The 23,425-nt window shown below is 40.3% G+C and overlaps 1 pseudogene across 1 annotated transcript in view; it reads left to right on the forward strand.

Annotated features, from left to right (window-relative positions):
- Nucleotides 1-23,425, forward strand: part of LOC311091358 (NLR family CARD domain-containing protein 3-like) — a 106,367-nt pseudogene that overhangs the window by 49,582 nt on the left and 33,360 nt on the right. Inside the window, exons 9-10 of the transcript XR_014609620.1 lie at nt 113-286; nt 21,122-21,295. The product of XR_014609620.1 is annotated as an NLR family CARD domain-containing protein 3-like (transcript). The remainder of the gene's footprint in view (nt 1-112; nt 287-21,121; nt 21,296-23,425) is intronic.

Raw genomic sequence — 23,425 nt, forward strand, 5'->3', positions numbered from 1 at the left:
GAACTAATGAGTATTTGTTTATATTTCATATTGACAGCATTATGTTATTTATTGTTTAAGTGTTGTGTTTATCTCTGGATATAGGCTTGATGTGTGTCATTGTTCTCTACAGGTTGAGGAATTGTGGTGTCACAGATGAAGGTTGTGCTGCTCTGGCTTCAGCGCTGAGATCAAACCCCTCACACCTGAGAACACTGAATCTGTCTGAGAATAAACTAGGAGACTCAGGAGTGAAGCTGTTATCCGCTGTACTGGAGAATCCTCACTGTAAACTGGAGGAACTGTGGTAAGATCATCTCTACCATAAAGACTCGGAGTGAATAAGGATTAATATGTAGATAGTGTATACAGTATATCTTTGGCGTAAGCCCCATCCGGTGGTTCAGCGACAGATTCCTGCTTGAACCGTCAGATCCTGCCGGCGGTAGAAGGCAGCGGTGAGGAGTCTCCCTGAAGAGGAACATTTACATCTTACTATATTATTATCTCCCTAAAGAAAGTAAATCTAACAGTTAAATAAACCGGACGAACTACAAACCAGACGACAGATGCAGGATACAGTGAAGAGGGTTTTTAAAGCACAAATGTTTGGTGTAAATCAACTTGCCTTGTAATGCTTGTGCAAGCAGACCCTTGTAAAAGCGTGAACATTTCCTCAAAATGTGTGTGTGCAGCTGAAAAGAGGGAAGTGGTGTGTGTTTCTCCTGAACCAGGACTGTCACCATATCAGATTCATCACTACATGATTATCATGGCCAAAATAACTATATCACCATATCTATGGAAATCTTGAATATAATAATAATAATGCTATCAGTCAAATTCATCTTTAATTTATTTTGTTATTTTTGAAAGAAGAATTACACCATTACATACAAAAGGAGTTTTATATTAGTTTATAGTTAATGTATAGTATATAATAGTATAAGCTGTAGTTAATATATTAAGAGACTATATACAAATAGTGAGTTCTTCATTCATTTTCATTGTAATTAACAAAGTGTTATTGTTTAATTTGCTCTTATGTAAAGAGTTAGATAATGCTTTGTTAACAACTTATTAACCATAAATAGTTCTCACTTTAGATTAGGTCACAGAAAATCAGAAAATGTCATTAAGTGCTTTAATACAGCCTTTATTGGACATTAATTACATTAATATTAAAGCTGAAGTCGGCAAGATTTTTTGATCATATTCACTGAAACCGACACTATGCTCCGACAGAACAACATAAATCAGCCGGTTTTAGAGAAAATCCCACGCTTCTACCTCCAGCTAGAACCTGTTACTTGTTCTGCAAAAATCCATCGCTCCCGGTTCTTCTGGTCCAATCAGCGCAGGGCTGTGTGAGATCTGACTGACAGTGGCTGCGTTTACATGGACACCTTTGGGTTCAGTCGGAATAATCCGATTGATGAATCCGAACACGGTGTTTACACGAACGATAAATACAGTAATCGGGTTGATCTGTGCGTTTATATGTCACAAGATTCTGATCGGAATAGATGTTTTGACATGCGCACACTGCATGAATATACTGCCGCTGTTCACGCATAACTATTCTCCTCTATATTATTTTATTGCATTTGTATTTGTTGTTTGAAGAGTAAAAAAAAGTCGGTCGGACTAAAAGGGAAAATAAATAAATAATTGGGTCGGCCCTAAATTGACAGGGTCGGTCGGGTTACAGCAAACAAGAATATACGAGTGAAATGAGAATTTCAGAATAACGGGACACTCGTTTAGAGGACACTTAAATCAACAGGAAGAACAGCTCGTTCCGCGCATGATACGTCATTACGCTATTTCAACGTCATTGCACATGCGCAGTCCTTTCAGTTTCGGTTTTCAATCCGATCAAGTGTTTACACGTTCTCTCGATCGGATTACAAAAGGAATAAACCTTCCCTTTCAATCCCATCGAAATTCCAATGGGATCGGGCTCAGTCAGATCGATTAAGGTGTTTACATGAAGGTTTTTTAGTTCGACTGAGCCGTCAATCCGATTATAAGCGTCCATGTAAACGCAGCTAATCACAGTTCGTGCACACGCCACAGTTCCCCCTCACGCACGTCACAGTCTCACATGCACACGCCTGAAGCTCGCAGGAGTGTTGGATTGTACGAAGCGGCGGAGAGAAAAAGTGCACACGCACTGACGAGCTCGCAGACTCGATGGGGGGGGCATGAGAGTTGTAAACAGGGCTTGACATTAACTTTTTTGCTCACTAGCCAATGTGGCTAGTGGTTTTCCAAAGTTACTAGCCACACAGCATTTTTACTAGCCACATTTTTGTTGTTGTGAAATTACCTGATAAAAGTTGACTATGGCATGCTAAATCTTGAACTAGATTTACAACCCTTTTAAATGTAAAACCATTATACACACCCAAATCAAGACTACATAAATATATAACAATACAGGTCATTATCATTAGCTCTGATAAAGTTGTGTGTAAAGCTCCTTTTTTTAAATAAAACCATGTATTATGTATTATATGTCGCCACATAGCTCCACCGGCATACAACGTAACTCCAGCAGGGCAGCTAGCTGTCTCTTCGTTTCTGTGTCGTCGGTCACTAGCGCGCAAGGCAACACTGTGTGCATGTAATACTCATTAGGGCTGTCAAAATTGCTCAAAAATGACGTTCGAAGATTCCCTCTAAAAAAACACATAGCCTATATTCGAACTATTCGAACATCTGGTTGCGCATTTTGTCAATGACTCGCATTACGTCAATAACAGGACAAATTAATACAAAGAGACATAACTACTTGTATAGGTAGTTTATTTAAGTTTAAACATATTTGACAACGTATTACCTACACAAAAACAAGTAAATCAACTAATGGCAAAGACCGCAGACCTCACTCTCGCTCACTCTCGCTCACTCGCACTCTCATTATTTCTCTCTCTCGCCCTCACCCTCATGCTGCGTTCACATCAAACGCGAATAGAGCACCTGGCGCGAGTGATTTCAATGTTAAGTCATGTAAAGATGCGTTTACGTGCGTCTGGAGATCTTGCGGCGCGAATGAGGCGTCACGCTCTCTGCGCATAACGGTTTAAATGAACAACAACAAAGCAAATGTTGAGTGCTGATCAAGAGTTTTGTGCAAGCAATTTAAGGTCGCGACTCTTATATAACAGGCTTCATTCAGTGATTGAAACAAATATTATTAACATTGATTGAAGTTTTACAGTATATAGAACCGACATTGAACGCTCCGAGCGAGCTGTGCTGAGGTAAACATATGGAACTTTTCCTTGACATGAAACGGTAAATAATCAAACCAGTGGAAGCGGTGCATGAAACTGCTGTATCTAACCTACCTTATTCATGCAATGTCTATTCAGTCAGTGCAGTAGCAGACACTTTAGTAATGTTTCTGTTTAACGTTAATGCTTCTTCCTGTGACCTGTCCCTGACCCCTCAGGCAGCGCAAAGCAGACAGCCGCGCCTCTGCTACCGCGGGCGTGTTTCCACATTCGAATATTCCTTTTCACCTTCGAAATTCTGTTTTTTAAAACTATTCGAATATATATTCGAATTTAGAATATTCGTTGACGTTTACAGCCCTAATACTCATGGGAGTTGTGTCACACTTATTTCAGATGCCTTTTGAATAACTGCAATTATTCAACCCGCCAAAGTGGCTAGTTGGAGTGACTATGTTACCCGCCAAGAGCAAAATCCACCCGCATTTGGCGGGTTGGCGGGGGTTAACCCTCTGGGGACCAAGGTGTTTTTGGGGCCCTTGGGATGTTTTGACATGCCCTGACATTTGTGCTTTTTTCAGTTATTTATAAACATGTTAATGGCAAAGGTGTAAATTCACTCTATATAGCACAAATGGGGCTACCATAATATGTAAGTAACATGTATGTACATGTTTGTATTTTTAAGAGAATAATGTTTATGCGTGGTTATTGAAAAAAATAAAAATGAAAGTTGCTGAAATAAGACCACAAAACACATACTAAATATGTGTCCACAAGACTTTTGACTAATGGATGTTGTCGCTTCGAGTTCTGGCTTCAAAATGATGTGAAAATCATCCTGCCTAATCGTTCACATAAAACAATACATTGATTTAAACATTGTAAGACAGTTTTTTTGTCAGAAAAGGTTTATGCATGGGAGTGGTAATGGCCCATCAATATTAATGAGATTCAGACCAGGGGTGTGACATATACACACCCCTGGTCTGGTCACACGGTGAGAGGCACACCGCAAACATATGCGCACTTCATTAACCCTCTGGGGTCTGGGCTGTTTTTGGGGCCCTTGAGATGTTCTGACATGCCCTGACATTTGTGCTTTTTTCAGTTTCTTATAAACATATTAATGGCAAAGGTGTAAATTCACTCTATAAAGCACAAACAGGGCTACCATAATATGTGAGCCACGTGTATGTACATGTTTTCATTTTTGAGAGAATAATGTTTATGCATGGTTATTGAAAAAACTAAAAACTAAAGTTTCTGAAATAAGGCCACAAAACACATAGTAAATATGTGTCAATAAGACTTTTGACTAATGGATGTCCTCGCCTAGAGTTTTTTCTTCAAAATGATGTGAAAATCATCCTGCCTAATCATTCACATAAAACGATACATTGATTTAAGTTTTGTGAAACACTTCTAGTTTGGAAAGCCAATATGCGGATGGGGCGTAAACGATCATGCATATTTAGTAGTTCACACCTGATGTGCTGAAGGGCCGCTGTGCCTTGGTGAAACGGTGTTTGTACGTGAAGAGCTCTTTTCCAAAACGCCATAAACCTAAAAAGCTGCCTCAAAGATCCACCAAAAGTAATGATTATGAATATGTAAAATATTGCAATGAGACATTTTAATTGTTTATTAACTTCTGGCAAAGATGAAGTTGACGATAGGCTATTGACTCGCGATCTTCGCAGTAGGCTAGTGAACGCACCGGAGAAATGCACATTTATTAGGCTACATAGTTTTTTGTTTTGGATGGTTTTGTTTAGAACCAGCTTTCTGTAAATATATTTCACATTTTTTAGACATGTGAGGCGAGTAGGCTATGGTCTGGTTAATGATGATCTCCAGTTCAAGCACCTTATGTTGTGATTGCTAGCCTATATTTACTTTTTATGTATTAAATCCAGGAAATTTGTTAATGAAAAAATTATTAAAATTAAGATACAATTAATACAAAACGAAATTCGTTTTAAAGAAAGGATTTGTACTTTCTGTTTTGAGGTCTCTGTGAAAGTTTGAAAATCTTTTAGTGCTGCTTTCAGAGCGCTCGCGTCCATAATGGAGAACTGTCACGTAATATTGTTTTTTCCTCATAAATGCGAATACGAAAAATAAAAGACAAAAGACTTTTAAGTAAAACTTACTCCGAAATTGTGTCCTCGGTGGGATAAATTCGCTCTTCAAAATGCTGCCGTTCGTCGTCTGAGTTACAATCTTCCTCTGAGGAAAAGGTGCATTCTTCCTCGCTGTCCAGAATCATCTGAAGGGCGTCTTTACCGGAGAAGCCTGCCATACTCAAAACGCGATGAACTATCAGTAAGTCTGATGAAGAAACTGTGTTTTTATGGCATTGATCGGGGGGCGTATGCGATGCATACTAGATCACCTAAACTATTTACCATGTGAATAGCGCCGGGGGCGGGGCGGCCGCAGCTTATTTTAGAGATAATGAGGCAGAAGTCAAAACGGTACCTCTCCTTGCTTTCAAACGGATTACATGAGTTGAAAACATTTGTTTTTTATATAAATTACTTCATTTAAAAGAAGAGATTTCAAGCTTCATAAAGACATATCTCACGTGTCTGTGTGAGAAGTATTCGCTGAGTTACAGTTCATTTTCGGATGTGTTTCAGAATGCAGAGAGAAGGCAGAACTCGCTTCGTGTTTATTTTTCTTTATTTGGCGAAAAGCACCACACTTTGTTTTTATTGTGAGTATACACAAAAATAATACACATTTAACAGAATCGATTGATGTATGAAACTCCTATGAAAAATCAAAGTCAACAGAGTATTTATGAGTTTCTTTTACACTGATAAAAAAAAAAGCGAGCTGGTATCGCCGGCGATATCGCCGACCTCAGGGGGTTAACTGGGTATATTTACACATTTCAGCACATTTACACACATTTACAACTGATATTTGCGAGCATGCATCGTTAATGATAATGAGGCAGCATTTAAACTAGTCAAAATATAATCTAAACACCTAGGCCTATTTTCTAAAATAATTTCTGAATTCTAGCTTTCATACATAATGATCTAAACATATCATTTACACATACAAATACAAATTTCCTAACCAAGGGGTTTACAGTGCGTAGCATATGCACTAAAAAAAAAAAAAATGGTACGAGATATTAAATTCATGGTATAGATATGCACTTTCATTAGATCGTGTTGAATAGGCTATAGGTAGATATCAAATGTCAATACTCTGGATGGCAAGTGGAAAATAGTCCACCCGGTATAATATGTAAGCTTCATGTTTATATTGAATAGCTTGTCAACTACTGCAAGTAAGACTAAATACTTACTCATCCGAAATTCTATCCACGGCTGGATCAAGTCGCTCTTTAAAATACAAACGGTCGTCATCAGAGTAGTCGCGCTCTTCTTCTGATGAAAATGTGGACTCTTCGTCGCTAGTATCCAGGACGAGCTGAAGGGCTTCTGCACCGGCGTATCGTGCCATCTTCCCAACGCGCAGGTGACTGAATGATGAAACTTGAAGCGTTTAATGCATTTGCTTGGGGGCGTTTACCTATTTTGCATAGATGGCTTAACACATTATCTTGTGAATAGCGCGCTCCGTGAGTAGGCGTGAACGAATTAAAGTGAATGAGCTCGTAATGAGCTCGACTGGAATCACTCTCTTTTCATACAGATTACAGAAGCTGTGAATATTTGTTTTTATATAAATTACTTCATTTAAAAGATGAGATCTCAAGCTTTATGCCCGTGGGTATGTTTGCCTGTTTGACTGAATTTTCGCGGAGTTATAGATCATTTTCGAACGCGTTTCAAATTGGAGTTCACTGACAGAGAGAGTGCAGAACTCGCATCATGTTAATTTTTCTTTATTTGGCAAAAAGCAAAACACTTTATTTTTATTGTGAGTACACAGAAAAAAAAAAGAAACTGAACAGGATCGATTGATGTATAACACGAAAATGAAAGTTTAAAATTAACAGAGCATTATGAACTTAGGTCCCCAGAGGGTTAATGTCAAGCCCTGGTTGTAAACATTAACATTTTCACACACACGCACATGCACACACACACAAACACACACACTCACTCACACATTCACACACACACACACACACACACACACACTCTCACACATTCACTCACTCACTCACTCACACACACAGACAGACACACACACACACACATACACTATATCCCAAGTCAATATTATCACGATACTTGGGTGCCGATACGATATGTACTGCGATTTTTGTTTTGTTTTAAACACTAGACTATGGGGAAAAGTTAAATCATACACTTTTGGGTAGTTGACAAATGGCCAAGAAAAAGTACTTTTTTTGGAAAACGTAACTTTTTAAGAAAAAATACATATGTTTAAGGAGTATGAAAACTGCAGTTTCAGAAAACAGTAGTGGTCACTCATTTTGTCAATGACTTCACATATTTTTTTCACGTTTTCACTCAACAGTGCTGTAAATGTGTCCTATGGTGTGACATTTAAAAAGTACTAAGAAATTATATTAAATAACATAAAAAAATTGACAGAATTGTTCACATTATTAAAACATTATTTTCTTAAAGTGATATTTATTTGACATGAAAGTACTAATTAGAATAATTTTCACCATGAATAGATGAACTTGATAAACTTTTCCCTACGAGTGTCAATAAAACCTTTTCGCCAACCTTACAAAACTGTTTGAAATTGTACCTATCTAAGAGGAGATGTTATTGTAACTCTCCTAATGCCAAACTTGACTCTTTTTTTAAAAGATATTTTAAAATAAGTATATTTTTCTGTTGTTTATGTTTGTCATACCATAGGACGAAACATCACACCAAAGGACAAAGATAGTCATTGCATAAAAAGAGTCAGAATATATAGTGTTTATTGTAACAATTATGGAGGACATTTGTTTTTATAGTTTTTTTCAACAATATAAACTGCAAAACATAGCTCACCAAAAGTAACTTTGACCCTTATTGTTGGTTCAACACTGGAAGTTCAGGGGGAGGTTGGGCCACAGGTCCTGCTGGAGGGTCCACTGGCTCTTCAGTTCACTGTCAGGAGACGCTGGTGTTGTGTTAAGAATGGCAAGGAATGCCTTTTCCTTTGCCCTGCATCTTTTTTTGGATTCCTTCCGAATCTTCCTCAGCTCAGTTTGTCTCTTCCTTCCTAGTGCTTTAATGTTGAATGTATCCAATTCCCTGAGAGCCTTCTCTCCATGATATCTGTTTGAAATAATGAGAGAATATAGATGACTGGATCAACAGAGAAATTAATATAATGTATACTCAATTATGAACTCATGACCTACTGTGTTTTCCCTACAAATGTAACCACTTACTTGTCAATTTCTTATAAAACACAATATAGATTATTATTCTGTAATAACAAGCTTATTATGTAACTATTGTTGAACCTGAACCTCACAGGTCTATTCTGATACTGAATAATACGCAGTCGTTCAGTCACTCAGCAAGATCCCTGAATTATTGTAAGATGTATATGGCAACATTTCAGTTTGATTTACTTTCTCCGTCGTTCTCTTAGGATTGCCTCCTTTCTCTGTGGATCCTTTTTAATTCGCTCCCTATACGGTCTGGTCCTCTCTTTTGCACTCATCTCTCCCTCAGTTCTTTCTGTTCTAAAAAAAAGTGAAGTAGCATTATAAGTAGTAGCACTGTATTTATGTATCCACAAAGAACCAGTAAAAGTAATGATTATGAATGCGTCTAAATGTGTCTAAATACGCTGTGAATGTGAATGTGCATTTTACGCTGAGTTTCGGTTCATTTATGAGACGAACTCCGGTTCACTCCCCGGCGCCTCCATGTTGTCTGCTATATACTTCTTATTTATTAAGTCCAGGCAATTGGTTCATGAAACATTGATTAAAATTAAGATATAATTAATACAAAACGAAATTCATTTTAAAGAAAGGCAGCTGTTCTGTTTGAGATCTCTGTGAAAGTTTTAAAGCAGTCTGTTAGTGCCGCTTTCAGAGCGCTCGCGTCCGTAATCGAGAACTGACACGTTGTTTTTTCCCTCATAAATGCGAACACGAAAAATAAAATTAAATGAAGATTATAATGTTTTTTTGTTGGGTCAGACAATGATTACCAAATTTCTCTCTCATATTGCTCCTCATAACCACTGAAAACGGTAAAAAAATCGAAGCAAAAGTCAAATTAATATGGACGGAAGTTAAAAGTGGTGGGTACAAAATGACTCGTGACGAAATCTGGTGGGTACGCGTAGCCACCGTCCCCACCGAAATCGACGCCTGTGTAATTTATATTTAAGTTTTGACTGCAAATGTCACGTCCATAATGCTGGAATTGCCCAAATTTAAATAAAAATTCTGCTTTCTCACACAGTGACACGTGGATCTGAGTATCGCGTATCGTCACAGCCCTATCAAACATTGCTAGTAGAACAAGAACATGACGATGTAGTTATTCCTGCTGAGACAGGTTAGGCGCTGTATAATTGTATATAGTAGTTTTAATCAAATAAGGTTGGATTATTTCTATGTTGAGCTGCCTGTTCATGGAGCTGAAAGTGCACGTAATATATTATATAGCTACCATTGATACAAACCAACAGGCATCCTTGCTTTTTCTGCTCTATTATGTTTGTTTTATGTGGGTAGGGCCCCATATTAGTCATTGATACGGGCCCCCAGATGCTTAAGGCCGCCACTGTACATTATACATTATAGTTGTTTAAGTAACACTTCAGAACATTTTATGTAGTCTACGCTAGAGGTCTTCACGGGTCCAAAAATTCGTGCCCGAACCCGAAAGAGACCTATAATGTGCTAAACCGAACCGACCTGGACCCGTCTATTATTTCAAAAGCTGGACCCGGACCCGTGCAGATCCGAGAAATGCCTAACCGGACCCGACCTGGACCCGTCTATTATTTGAAAGCTGGACCCGAAACCGCCGGGAAGACACAGACCTGACTGGACCCGATTGTCACGTATTCCACCTTAAACTGCTATTACAAGTCAATAAACCTGTTGCGAAAAATACAACTTTTTGTCTTACCTAATTTAAGGAGCCGTGGTAGCGTAGTAGTCTCCTCTCCCTTCCTTGTAACGTTAACGTTACCTGACTGGCTGTGATCATGCATTACAATCCTCCAACAAGAAAGTTATCCATGTTATTCCTCTCGTTATTCCAAGTCCAAGCTTAATCCACTCATTATTTCAGCTTCAAAAGTCCACTTGATGTCACGGTGACGGATGACAAATGCAACTTTGCACATGTAACTTACATTCTGACTCGAGTTAACTCGCATAATAACTTTGACTGTTTGCCCTTTTGAACTAACGTTATAATAACGATTGCTCGTTCAGTGCCATGGCCGCTGATGTTATTTATTTGCTATCATCTCCGTGCTCTCTGCTCTGCATCGAGTCTGAATCTGACCACTACAACTTTAAGATTAAACAAGACGGTTAATTTATATTGTAAAATCTAAAGCGCGGTTTGGCGGTCCCTCACTGAAACTCTGGTAACTGGTTGCCATAGAAACATGACACGCACTTGAGACTGCACATGCACGCTAGCTGGATCAACCTAAAATATGCTTTTTAACGCAATTTATTTTGAGTGTCCTAGTTTTACAAGTTGCAAGTTACAAAAAAACACAAGCAGTGTCTAATCACGGCCGGGTTTTCTCTGAGTCTGATCTAATGACTCCGATCGCACGGGTATTACAAACAATGTTAAACAGACCTGGGACCCGAAGTAATAAATTCGGACCCGACCCGGACCCGGCTGATCATTTAAAATATAGACCCGAACCCGTACGGGTCCCGGGTCGACGGGTCTCGGGTTCACTGTGAAGACCTCTAGTCTACGCTCGAATCGCCATGGATTCAGGTTTTTATCGACTGAAGCGACGATCGCTAGTCGTTCGCACCCGCCGCTGTGGCTGGTATACAAGGCAAAGTCACCCACCACTTTGAAAAAGTTCCCGCCATTGGCTGGCGAGTGCTAATCTCCCACCCTGGTCACATTTATATAGTGCTGGATACTCAAAGCGCTTTACATGGAAGGGGGAATATCCTCAACCACCACACACACACATACACACACACACACACACACACACCACACAACACACACACCACACCACACCACACACTAGGCTTGGGCGGTAACCCCCTCCCTATTTTACCGGGGTATACGGTATTACCGTGACTAATTAAAAATTATGACATAAGGCTCAGACAGTGTCACCAAACTGTTGGCTTGTGCCTACACCGTTCAGAAACTGAATACAATGGCGCTTTTCCACTGCATGGTACGGCACGGTTCGGCTCGGTACGGTTCGACTCGGCGCGGAACGGTTCGGCTCGCTTCGCTTTTCCACTGCGTGGTACGACTCGACTCGGTACGGCACGGTTCGGTTCGCTTTAGCTCGGTTGCTTTTCCATTGCAGTTAGTACCGCTTCAAACTGGGTGGGACTGATCGGTATAGTTGCCGCCTCTACTGCCATGACATCATCGTAAACGCGCCACATTTCAAACGCACAACACAGGGGATGGTGCTCTTGATTCTCGGCATGTGGATGTTTTTAACGTTCTTATAATGGTTTACTATATGGAAGGACAATTCTTAACGTGTAATTAAACGTTGCGTTCATATGGGCTCATCTAATTTTTTGTACATAGCATAGCATACTATATGATTTCAGTATCATAATGATTAATAAATGCACGCACAATTATCCGTGAACTTGATTTGAACAAATGCCTTTCAACTTGTGTGTGCACAATTCAGAATTAAATGAATGTGCAGCAATCTTTACAAATAGAGAGCCTAATGTACTGTTTTAAACTATAGCCTACTGCCATTAAAAAAGCGCATTTAGTTAATGTTATGTAACTTATTTTTTTTCCATCTGCCTATGTTGATTATGAAAAGTGAACAGCACGAGTAGAGAGACATGAAGCGACTCAGAAATAATTTTGACCACTTCATTATGTTTTGTTTGGTAGAAAGCCTTTCTTTAAAGTGAATTTCGTTTTGTATAAATTGTATCTTAATTTTAATATTTTTTTTCATCAAACAATTGCCTGAATTGAAAAAATAAGATGCAAAATAGACAATTTAATCATTGAGGCGCCCGAGCGGTCACTTGCATTGTAGGCCTACTTACGTTAACTAGCGCATCTCATCCTCAAATACACAAAGCTTGAAATGTCTTTAAACGAAATAATTCAAAACAAAAATAAATAGACTACTCTCGTATGTAATCCATTATGTGCATTTCTCTCTATAGGTGCGTTTACTACGAATATGGCGATCGTCAACTTCATCTTTGCCATGCACAGACACTGACAGAAAACACTATTTTATAAATAAAAATCAGTGCACGCGTTTTAATAAAATTAAAACTTTAACTGTGATCATCAAAAAAATTTAATATTAAATATTTTGTGGCCAAGTTTTGCTCATTTATTAATAGTAGCCTATATATATATATATATATATATATATATAGGCCTAATTTTATTAAATTGAACAAGCGCAAAATTCAGCATTCAATCAAATATTCAAAAATAATGTTATTTCAACATAATATCTCGTTATTTCGACATAATGTGCGTGCAACAAGCAATATGTGCATTTGTAAATCCGGGGACGCATGCACTGATTTTTATTTATAAAATAGTGTTTTCTGTCAGTGTCTGGCAAAGATGAAGTTGACGATCGCCATATTCGTAGTAAACGCGCCTATAGAGAGAAATAACATTATTATTAAGTCTTTTTGAATATTTGATTTAATGCTTAATTTTGCGCTTGTTCAATTTAATAAAATTAAAACTTTAATTGTGATCATTAAAGTATAGTTTGCAATAAACTTTTTAACTGCAAGAAACAGCGTTGGCTGTTGTCTACTGTCTATTTAAATCTAGCGGGTTTAGTGTCTCGTGTCGCAAATAGAATGACGCTGATAGTGACGATTCTGTTTGACCAATCAGTGATCTGCAGTGTTTTCACGTCACATTTTAGTACCGGTACGGTACGCTTGGAACCTCAACAGAGGTGGTACCATTTAAAGCGAGCCGAAGCGAGCCGTACCGTACCGTACTATGCAGTGGAAACGCGCCATAAGTGAGCCGTGCCGAACCGAGCCGTACCGTACCATGCAGTGGAAAAGCGCCAAAGCGTGCCGTGCCGTACCGAACCGTACCGTACCATGCAGTGGAAAAGCGCCACAAGATCGGGCAATAAAAAATAAAGCCCAACCCCTGCACGTTGTGTCCGAGCCCGGCTGACGGCATTAAATGTAATTATGAGTGCGAGCCCGATTTAGACTTGACTATTTTTAATACGTGGGCCGTTATAATATGACAGCGCCAAATAATTTTTTAACGCAGGTGCTGAGGGGGTGCTAGATATAAATAATAATAAATGAGCAAAAATGGGACACTTAATATATAATATTTAATTATTTTAATTATCACAATTAAAGTATTCATTTTATTAAATTAAACAAGCACAACATTCAATCAAATATTATTAAAGATTTATTATTATTAATACATTTTTCCAACATAATATCTCATTATTTTGAAATGTATGCGTGCAACAAGCAAGAAGTGCATTTGTAAATCCGGTGACACGCGTCCATTGATTTTTATTAATACAATTTTTCTGTCAGCGTCTGCTGCAAAGATTAAGTTGACGATCGCCATCTCCTAGTGAACGCGCATATATAGAGAGAAATGCAAATCATGGATTACATAAACAGAGGGTATAGGCTAGCCTTTTTCTTTTCGTTTTGAATTGTTTTGTTTAAAGAAATTGACAATCGGCATCTCCGTAGTGAACGCGCCTATAGAGAGAAATGCACATCATGGATTAATCAGAGAGTATGCTGCCTATATTTCTTTTAGTTTTGTATTGTTTCGTTTAAAGAAATGTACGATCGCCATCTCCATGAACGATAGAGAGAAATGCACATCATGGATTACATAATCAGAGAGTAGGCTAGCCTATTTCTTTTTGTTTTGAATAGTTTCGTTTAATTAATTTGATGATCGCCATCACCACATCATGGATTAAATAATCAGCGAGTGGCCTATTTCTTTTCGTTCTGAATTGTTTCGTTTAATGAAATTTCAAGCTTTATTTAGATATAGGCCTATCTGTCATGTCTGTGAGGCATACACTGAGTTTCGGTTAATTTATGATGAGATTTCAATGCAAGTGACCGCGGGGCGCGCCAGCGATTATGATTATTGTCTGCTATATTTTAAATCCAAGCAATTGGTTGATGAAAAATGTATTAAAATTAAGATACAATTTATACAAAACGAAATTCACTTTAAGGAAAGGCCTTTTACAAAACTTAATTAAGTGGTCAAAATGTCTGACTCCCGATGCATCCCATCTTACTCGTGCGTTCACTTTTCATTATCATCATAGATGAGAAAAATAACTTTAAAATATTTTAACAAATATGAACTAATGCGCTTATTTAATGAACTCGGGGCAAAATGCATCCTCGCAGCAGTGAGTGGGTGGTTGTTTCGGAGATGCGAAATTGCACACCTTTTTATTGCACAATTTACAAATTACCTCATCAGTATTTACCGCCTCTCCCTTCTCTCTCTCTCTTTCTTTCTCTCTCTCTCTCCTCCACACTGTCACTTGATGACAACCACACATAAGCATTTTTAGGCATTAAATAAATTGTATTTATATATTATATACAAGTGCCGGTAATGACGGTATTGAAACTGATACCGTTGCTATTTTAAGATCCCGCGGTATACGATATTACCGTAATACCGCCCAACCCTACCACACACACGCACACGCGCACACCACACACCACACACACACACACACACACACACACACACACACACACACCACACATACATTACACACACACACCACACACACACACACCACACCACACCGCACACACACACACACACACACACACACACCACACCGCACACACACACACACCACACCGCACACGTGCGCACACACACACACACACACACACACCACTAGGGTTGGGTACCGAAACTCGGTTCCAATAGGGAACCGGTTCCGACGTAAACGGTAGTAACCAGACCGAATAAGAACGAAACTTTTGGTGCCTGATTTCGGTGCCTGACGTTTTTTACCGCCCCCAATAAAACATCTCGCGGCACGAATGATCCATAATAAAACATCTCCAGTTAACCAGCAGAGCATTCATTTAATTCGTTTGTTAAATAAGAGATCTAGCGCTGAAATGTGTTTTTTAAATCAAGTGATCAAAGTGCTCTTTGCCGCTGCGATCAGTGGCGCGGATACAGTGTTTTCTCTTGGCTCGCGCACACACTTGGCTTCACTCGGACGCGCGCTTCAATACGTTGCGGAGATCGATCTATTTATGAGGCGCCGTCTATATGATTATGTGCGCGGAGAGTTTGTGTGTGCGTGCTCGCGTCTCAGATGAGTATGTGCGCGGAGAGTTTGTGTGTGTGTGTGTGTGTGTGTGTGTGTTCGCGTCTCAGATGAGTATGTGCGCGGAGAGTTCCGCGCGTCTCGTGTGTGTAGAGTTTGCGTGTGTGTGCGTGAGCGACTTTAGAAGTTGTGCATTTCATATGTATTAGTTTGAGCATTCAGTAGTATACATGTATGTGTGACTACCTAGTACATGTTTATGCAAGGGCTTCATATGTGCGTGAATGAAGTTTGATTTAAGCCCTAGACGGCGCCTCATATCTATTCGTTCTGGTGAAATCTCAAAATATAATGGACACAAAGTGTCCCTGCTTGATATACAACCACTGATGAGCATAATCGGTTTTAAAAAATAAATAAATAAAAAACTACGAATGCGGATTAGAACCCAAAACCTCTGACACGCTTGACTAAAGTTCAAGTTCAGCTGCCAGTGTTCCTCTTCGGGTAAGTCTAGTATTTTAATGACAACTGCAAATCTTGCATATCAAGTATGAAGTATATCAATATCAAGTATATTTATATGGCTATACTGTGTGTTAAATATTTCTGCTCAGTGTCAGATATTTCTCTGTTTTGTAAAAGTCATAATATGAGAAGACAAAATTTTGATCTTAACTCAAGTGTTTTGTGCTACATCAGTAGCCTTTTATAGGGCACAATTTTTCATTTAATCAGAAAATCTTTTTCAGAAAATCACACACACACACACACACACACACACACACACACACACACACACAGAGGTATTATTTTTTTGATAAAGTGTGTGCGGTTTAGTTTTCTTAAGTACCGTTTCAAGAACCGTTTAAGCACCGGAACCGTTTGAAAAATACCGAGTAGGTACTGGTATCGGATAAAACCTAACCAATACCCAACCCTACACACCACACACAAACACATACACACACCACAAACGCACACACACACACCACACTACACATACACACCACACGCACGCACACACATGCACACACACACACACACACACACACACACACGCACCACACACATACACACACACACACACACACACCACACACGCGCACACACACACCACCCACACACACACACCACACACACACACTTATAATTATACGATAATATTACGATATTTGCACTTATAAGTTCACTAAAAAGTTATTGTAACACTCTTTTATACTTTTAATGTAAAATCCATTAATAACTGAATCATTCATATTTTTTTCTATTTGAGCTGTACATAAACAATATAGCCTACTTAAAAATGTGGTTCTGACACGTTTATGAGCTCGGCCGCTTGCTGTCAATACGCTCCAGAGAGAGGTCAACACATCGGTGCGTATTATAGTCTTCAGTGCGCTATAACTGAGAAACAGGACTGCCCCCTACTGGTGATGTGCGTCATGTGCCAGAGAACTTCACTACGGCCCAATCCCTTTCCCTGTGATGCACATTCTTAATGGACACATCTGTGCGACTTTTGGTTTAAAAAATGTATTAATAAATGTTGAAACGAACATCAACTAAGATTAATAAATGTTTATGGTTAGTTCATGTTCACTAATGTAATTAACTAATGTGTAACAAATGAAACCTTATTGTAGTGTTAGCAAATAAACATCTCTGTGAGTCCATGTAATGCAAGTGGATTCAAAAACCATACAAAGTGAACACGACGGTAATCCATAAACCCCAGATGATGAATCAGAGCTTCTGAAGTGAAACAATAGGTGTAAGAAATACAAATATTGAAAACTCTTTACAATATAAACCTGTGCTTCCGGCCAACATACACACATTCATGAGTTCATGTTTGACTTAAACGACGGCACGTTTTGAAGCGTAAAATAAGCGAATTGTGAGACTCACAGGAATGCGGCTCATCTGTGCTTCCGCATCACTGCTCGTGAGCTTCAGAACGCTCTTGTGTCGCTTCACCACGATATCATTAACCTGTGTTTGACCATTGGCTGGAAGCGAGTGTTTATAAACTTAAAAAGTGTCAAATATTAGTTATTTTGTCGTTTCCCTTCAGAACACATTGATTCATCAACTCGTGTCGTGTGAATTACAGTTGTTCACTTTGTGTGTGTTTTTACTAGATCCTTTTTCTGCCCAGCAGGGCTGTAGAGCTCGAGCTCATCACACACCTTCTCCAGATTGTCTGTTTTTCCTGCCATGGTTAATAGATTTTGAGCAAAAGAATAGTGATTAGCTGTAGTACAACATACAACACATACATGTGTGATATCAATATCTTTAGCATAATTTTCACTCATGCACTTTGTAATATATTAAAGAAACTAAGCTCATATTGTCACAGCTGCGAGTGCGCTTGTACGCCAGCAGAGGACACTCCTACCGCTCACTTTACACTCATCATGGACTCCGTTTCCCACAATGCTTTGTCTGTCATCTGTGTAATCATGTGCAGCTGTTTCCCATCACCTCATGATCCCTCAGTCTCTCGGCCTATTTACCCAGTTCAGTTGTTTGTCTCGTCGTCTATAGTTGTCTAGAGTTCACTCACTCTTACCCGTAAACACACCCGGGTCACACAACCTGCTTTCTGGAATAACCCCCTGGTTTGCTCGTTCTTGTCTTGCCCTCTGGATGTGTTTGTTTGTTTGGACAGATGTTCTGACCTCTGACCTTCTGCCTGTTTTAATGGACTATGGCTTTGGATTGTGCTCTCAATAAACTGTGTTTAGTTCATCAGTCGTTGTGCTCAGTGCTGTCCGCAACCAAATCACAACACACACACTGCTGCTCAAAGGTTTTAGATAGGGAAGATTCTGATCTCTTCTGCTCACCAAGCCTGCATTTATTTGATTAAAAAAACAAAAAATAACAGTAATGTTATTAAATATTATGACAATTTAAAATAACTGTTTTCTATTTTAATATATTTAAAAATGTAATTTATTCCTGTGATCAAAGCTGAATAATCCTTCAGAAATTATTCTATGATGATTTGATGCTCATAAAACATTCATTATTATTATTATCAATGTTGAAAACACTCGTGTACAATTTTTTTTTCAGAATTCTTTGATGAATAGAAAGTTACACTTTACTATATATTCACATAGAAAAGAGCTTTTACACATTGGAAGTAGGGATGGGCATTTTCAAAAATATTGCATTCGAATATTCAAGCTCATAAAAGTTTAATATTCGAATATTTGTTTATTTAAATGACATTTAACGAAAAAATGTTTTTTTTTAACGTTTTTGTCACCATTTCTGAACAAGCTTACGATTAGGCAATATGCACAACAAGCTTACAATATATGTTAAATTAAAATCTTTCAGTTAAAAACATTAAACAGTAGGCCTATGTGTAAACAAGAAATATAAAGAACAAAAGCATTTAAGCTCAAGCAGCGCGAACGGAGAAAGCGCAGAATAAAGCAGACTGCGCCAGATCTCGTACAGAACGCACACACACTCAAGTCAGCGTATGATTATCGTGTTTGTTTCACGTTTATGTTGAGAAGAACAATAATCTCCACATGCAGGGGCGCCGCCAGCAGTTTATGCTCGAGTGAGAAAACGCGCTGCGCTGACAGACGTTTCAGAGACACAAAGACAGCGGTGTTCTGAGTTTCTAACAGCACTTTGCGTTTTCTGTTCTTAAACCTGTCTCCCTCAGCCAAACTTGAAGGAAGTATATGTCTCAAAATAATTTTCTGTTAGATAAGTCATCATCTCGGATCACGCGGGGTCCAGCTGCGCTAACTTGCAGTCGTGAATGCAGTGATGGACAGCTGTCTTTCCTCATTCGTCTGCTGTTTGGATTTCATGTGATTTCTCATTGTGGTGATGATATTATAACTCAGATTTATTCATTAATTTGATCAAAAGTAGTTACATTTTGTAAGATCATGTAGTAAGATCATTTTCATCATTTTCAAGTAAAAGGCAGAGGACAACATTATGATCAAATACAATCAACTTGTTAACGGGCTCCACAGCGCCACCCACTGCATTTAATTATAACTGCGAGTTAGTGCTTGGGATTTATCATGGATTCACTGCATTTACGGCCAGCAAAGCAACGTAGTAAAATTCAAATAGTATTTTATTTTTCGAATGATAACTACAGACCGAATATTAGAAATATGAATATTCGTGCACACCCCTAATTGGAATAATATTTCACAATATTACGGTTATTTTTTATTTTTAATCAAATAAATGCAGCAGAAGAGACTTCTTTTTAAAAACCTCAAAAATATTACCGATCCAAAACTTTTGACTGTAGTGTATATGCATGTCTTGCTTTGGAATCATCATTCGTCTCCCGAACTGCATAATTACACCAGTTGTCTGTAATATGATGGTGCAGATAAAAACAACTCAGACTTAATACATAAATCCATGAAGTACAGCAGACACCATAAGAACAACTGGCCATAAGAAATACTTCATATCTTAATACACAAGATTGTAAGCACTTACCATTGTCACGTGACTCGATTACATCATTGTCAAACTGTTGTGTAAAGTCATTATAAAAATTGAGCTCGCACACAAGAAGGAAGATGGTGTTTATTACGTAATTTTGTGTGTATTTGACCATTCAAACGCCACGAACGGTACACACGAAACGTTCCTTATTGTTCATTTATCCGTGCTTCTTAATCACTCTAAAGTTTAAATAACTTTAAACAATTCGCTCAAAATGTTTACAAATGCATTAAGCTCACACTCACTCTCTCGCTCACACACACACACACACACACACTCTCTTGTATACAATGTGTAGTCAGATAAAAATAAGCCTATAATATAAACGCAACTGCAAAATTTCACGTATTTCTTTTTAACAGGCTCTAAGGAAGGGAAACCCAATTAACGTGAAACTTTGTGCGTCGCGTTCATATGCTCTTGTCTGTATATGAGCAGCGCGAGGGCTTTTCAGTGCATTCAGTCTCACGTTGCTTCCACGCGTCCACTTGAAATGGATATTACGACACTCATGGATAACGACACATTTCATCCTCTGCTGGAGCAAGAGTGGCTAACTTCTGTCAACCTCGTCTATAAGCAAGGACAAAAATAAAGCAATTTAATTCTGGAATAAAGCGATTCTGGAATAAAAAAAATCTGTTTTAAAATCGTAAACCAAAACATTGCGATAGTTTGGTGAATCGATGTTTTCTCCCAGTCCTAACACACACACACACACACACACATTGGGTTTTCAGGTTTTATGGGGACTTTCCATAGAAATAATGATATTTATACTGTACAAACTGTATATTCAATCCCCTAATCCTAACTGATGTAATTTAACAACATGAACTAATGAGTATTTGTACATATTTCATATTGACAGCATTGTGTTATTTATTGTTTGTGTTGTGTTTATCTCTGGATATAGGCTTAATTTGTGTCATTGTTCTCTACAGGTTGAGGAATTGTGGTGTCACAGATGAAGGTTGTGCTGCTCTGGCTTCAGCGCTGAGATCAAACCCCTCACACCTGAGAGATCTGAATCTGTCTGAGAATAATCTAGGAGACTCAGGAGTGAAGCTGTTATCCGCTGGACTGGAGAATCCTCACTGTAAACTGGAGAAACTGTGGTAAGATCATTGTCACAGTGTCTGGTTTGTGTTTCCCTGGGTAACCACTAGAGGTCCTCTTCCCCACGGTGTCATCCACATTCATGAACTGCATTAGAGTTCTCAACGGGTCGGGTCGGCCCGACAAACCCGACGGGACCCGCGGGTTCGGGCCGGGTTCGGGTCGAAAATATAAGCAAATGACTTGGGTCGGGTCGGACCTCGGGCTTAATCTTTTCCGCTTAGTGAAAAAAAAAAAAAAAAATCCTTGTCTGTACCAATCACTGTTCATTGCACTCAGCTGTTCCCCGTCATCATTGTTCCCAGCTGTTCCCTGTTTTTCTGTTAGTTCTGTGTGTATATATACCCTGTCTGTTTTAGTGTGTATCACGGAGTCCTTTTCTATTATCACACCACTTTCGAGTCTGCTTTGTTGCTTAGTTTGTATTGTTTTATGTTTTTGGATTGCTTCTTTGGTTTTGACCCCTGCCTGGACTGTTTGTGAGTACGGATTTCCCTTAATAAATAACTTACAGCATCTTTGGATCTTCTCCCTTGTTTCCTGTGTGTGGATCGTGACAGAAGGACTCCGTCATGCATAGATCCAGCGGTATGGGTTCTCATGTCTCTTCCCCAGCCACCGAGAGGGAGAGGAGGCAGCAGAGGGGGAATTCCCAATCTGGAGAGGTTCCGCCTCGTATGAATATTTTCGAGTGCTTTGCATTGTGGGCTCGAATCACTGAGGAGACCACTGTGCTCCTTGTGGATTCCGGAGAGACAGTAGCGGCTACTCGCTCTCGAAGACGGCGGGGGAGAAGGAAGACTTCCTGCCTTCCTAACGTCCCCGAACAGCCCGCTGTCGTCCCGGAGACCGTCCCCGTGCAGCCCGCTGTTGTCCCGGAGGTCATCCCCGTGCAGCCCGCTGTTGTCCCGGAGGTCGTCCTCGTGCAGCCCGCTGTCGTCCCGGAGGTCGTCCTCGTGCAGCCCGCTGTCATCCCAGAGATTGTCCCGGAGATACCCACCATCAGTCCTGCCACGGCAAAGAAGGCTGTCTTCCTCTTTTATGCAGTAGCAGTACAGCATGCTTGGAGGAGATGCAACACGTCTGCCGACCCAGAGACTGTTCATGTCACGTCTGCCGATCCAGAGACTGTTCACGTCACGTCTGCCGATCCAGAGACTGTTCACGTCACGTCCGCCGAGCCTGTGTCTCCGGACAAGATGGCAGTCGCCGAGCCTGTGTCTCCGGACAAGATGGCCACCACCGAGCCTGTGTCTCTGGACAAGATGGCCGAGCCTGTGTCTCCGGACAAGATGGCAGTCGCCGAGCCTGTGTCTCCGGACAAAGTGGCAGCCGCCGAGCCTGTGTCTCCGGACAAGATGGCAGCCACCAAGCCTGTGTCTCCGGACAAGATGGCCGAGTCAGTGTCTCCAGACAAGATGGCCGAGTCAGTGTCTCCGGACAAGATGGCCGAGTCTATGTCTCCAGACAAGATGGCCGCCACCAAGCCTGTGTCTCCGGACAAGATGGCCGAGTCAGTGTCTCCGGACAAGATGGCCGAGCCAGTGTCTCCGGACAGGATGGCAGCCTCCAAGCCTGTGTCTCCGAACAAGATGGACATCGCCGAGCCGGTGTCTGTTACTGTTCCTGAGCCGGTGTCTGTGTCTGTGTCTGTGTCTGTTCCTGAGCCGGTGTCTGTGTCTGTTCCTGAGCCGTTGTCTGTTCCGGAGCCGGAGCCTGTGTCTGTTCCTGAGCCGGTGTCTATGCCTGTTCCTGAGCCGGTGTCTTTTCCTGAGCCAGTGTCTGTTCCTGGGCAGGTGTATGTTCCTGAGCCTGTGTCTGTTCCTGTTCCTGAGCCGGTGTTTGTGTCTGTTCCTGTGCCTGAGCCGGTGTCTGTTCCTGTGCCTGAGCCGGTGTTTGTGTCTGTTCCTGTGCCTCAGCCGGTGTCTAGTCCTATGCCATGGCCGCCCGAGGGGTCGTCTCCGCTGTGGCCGCCCGAGGGGTCGAGTCCGCCGTGGCCGCCCGAGGGGTCGACTCCGCCATGGCCGCCCGAGGGGTCGTCTCCGCCTTGGCCGCCCGAGTGGAAGTCTCCGCCCTGGCCGCCCGAAGGGTCATCTCCATCATGGCCGCCTGAGGGAAAGTCTCCGCCC

This window comes from Abramis brama (assembly GCF_963993115.1).
Source record: "Abramis brama genome assembly, chromosome: 10".
NCBI classification, from domain to species: Eukaryota; Metazoa; Chordata; class Actinopteri; order Cypriniformes; family Leuciscidae; genus Abramis; species Abramis brama.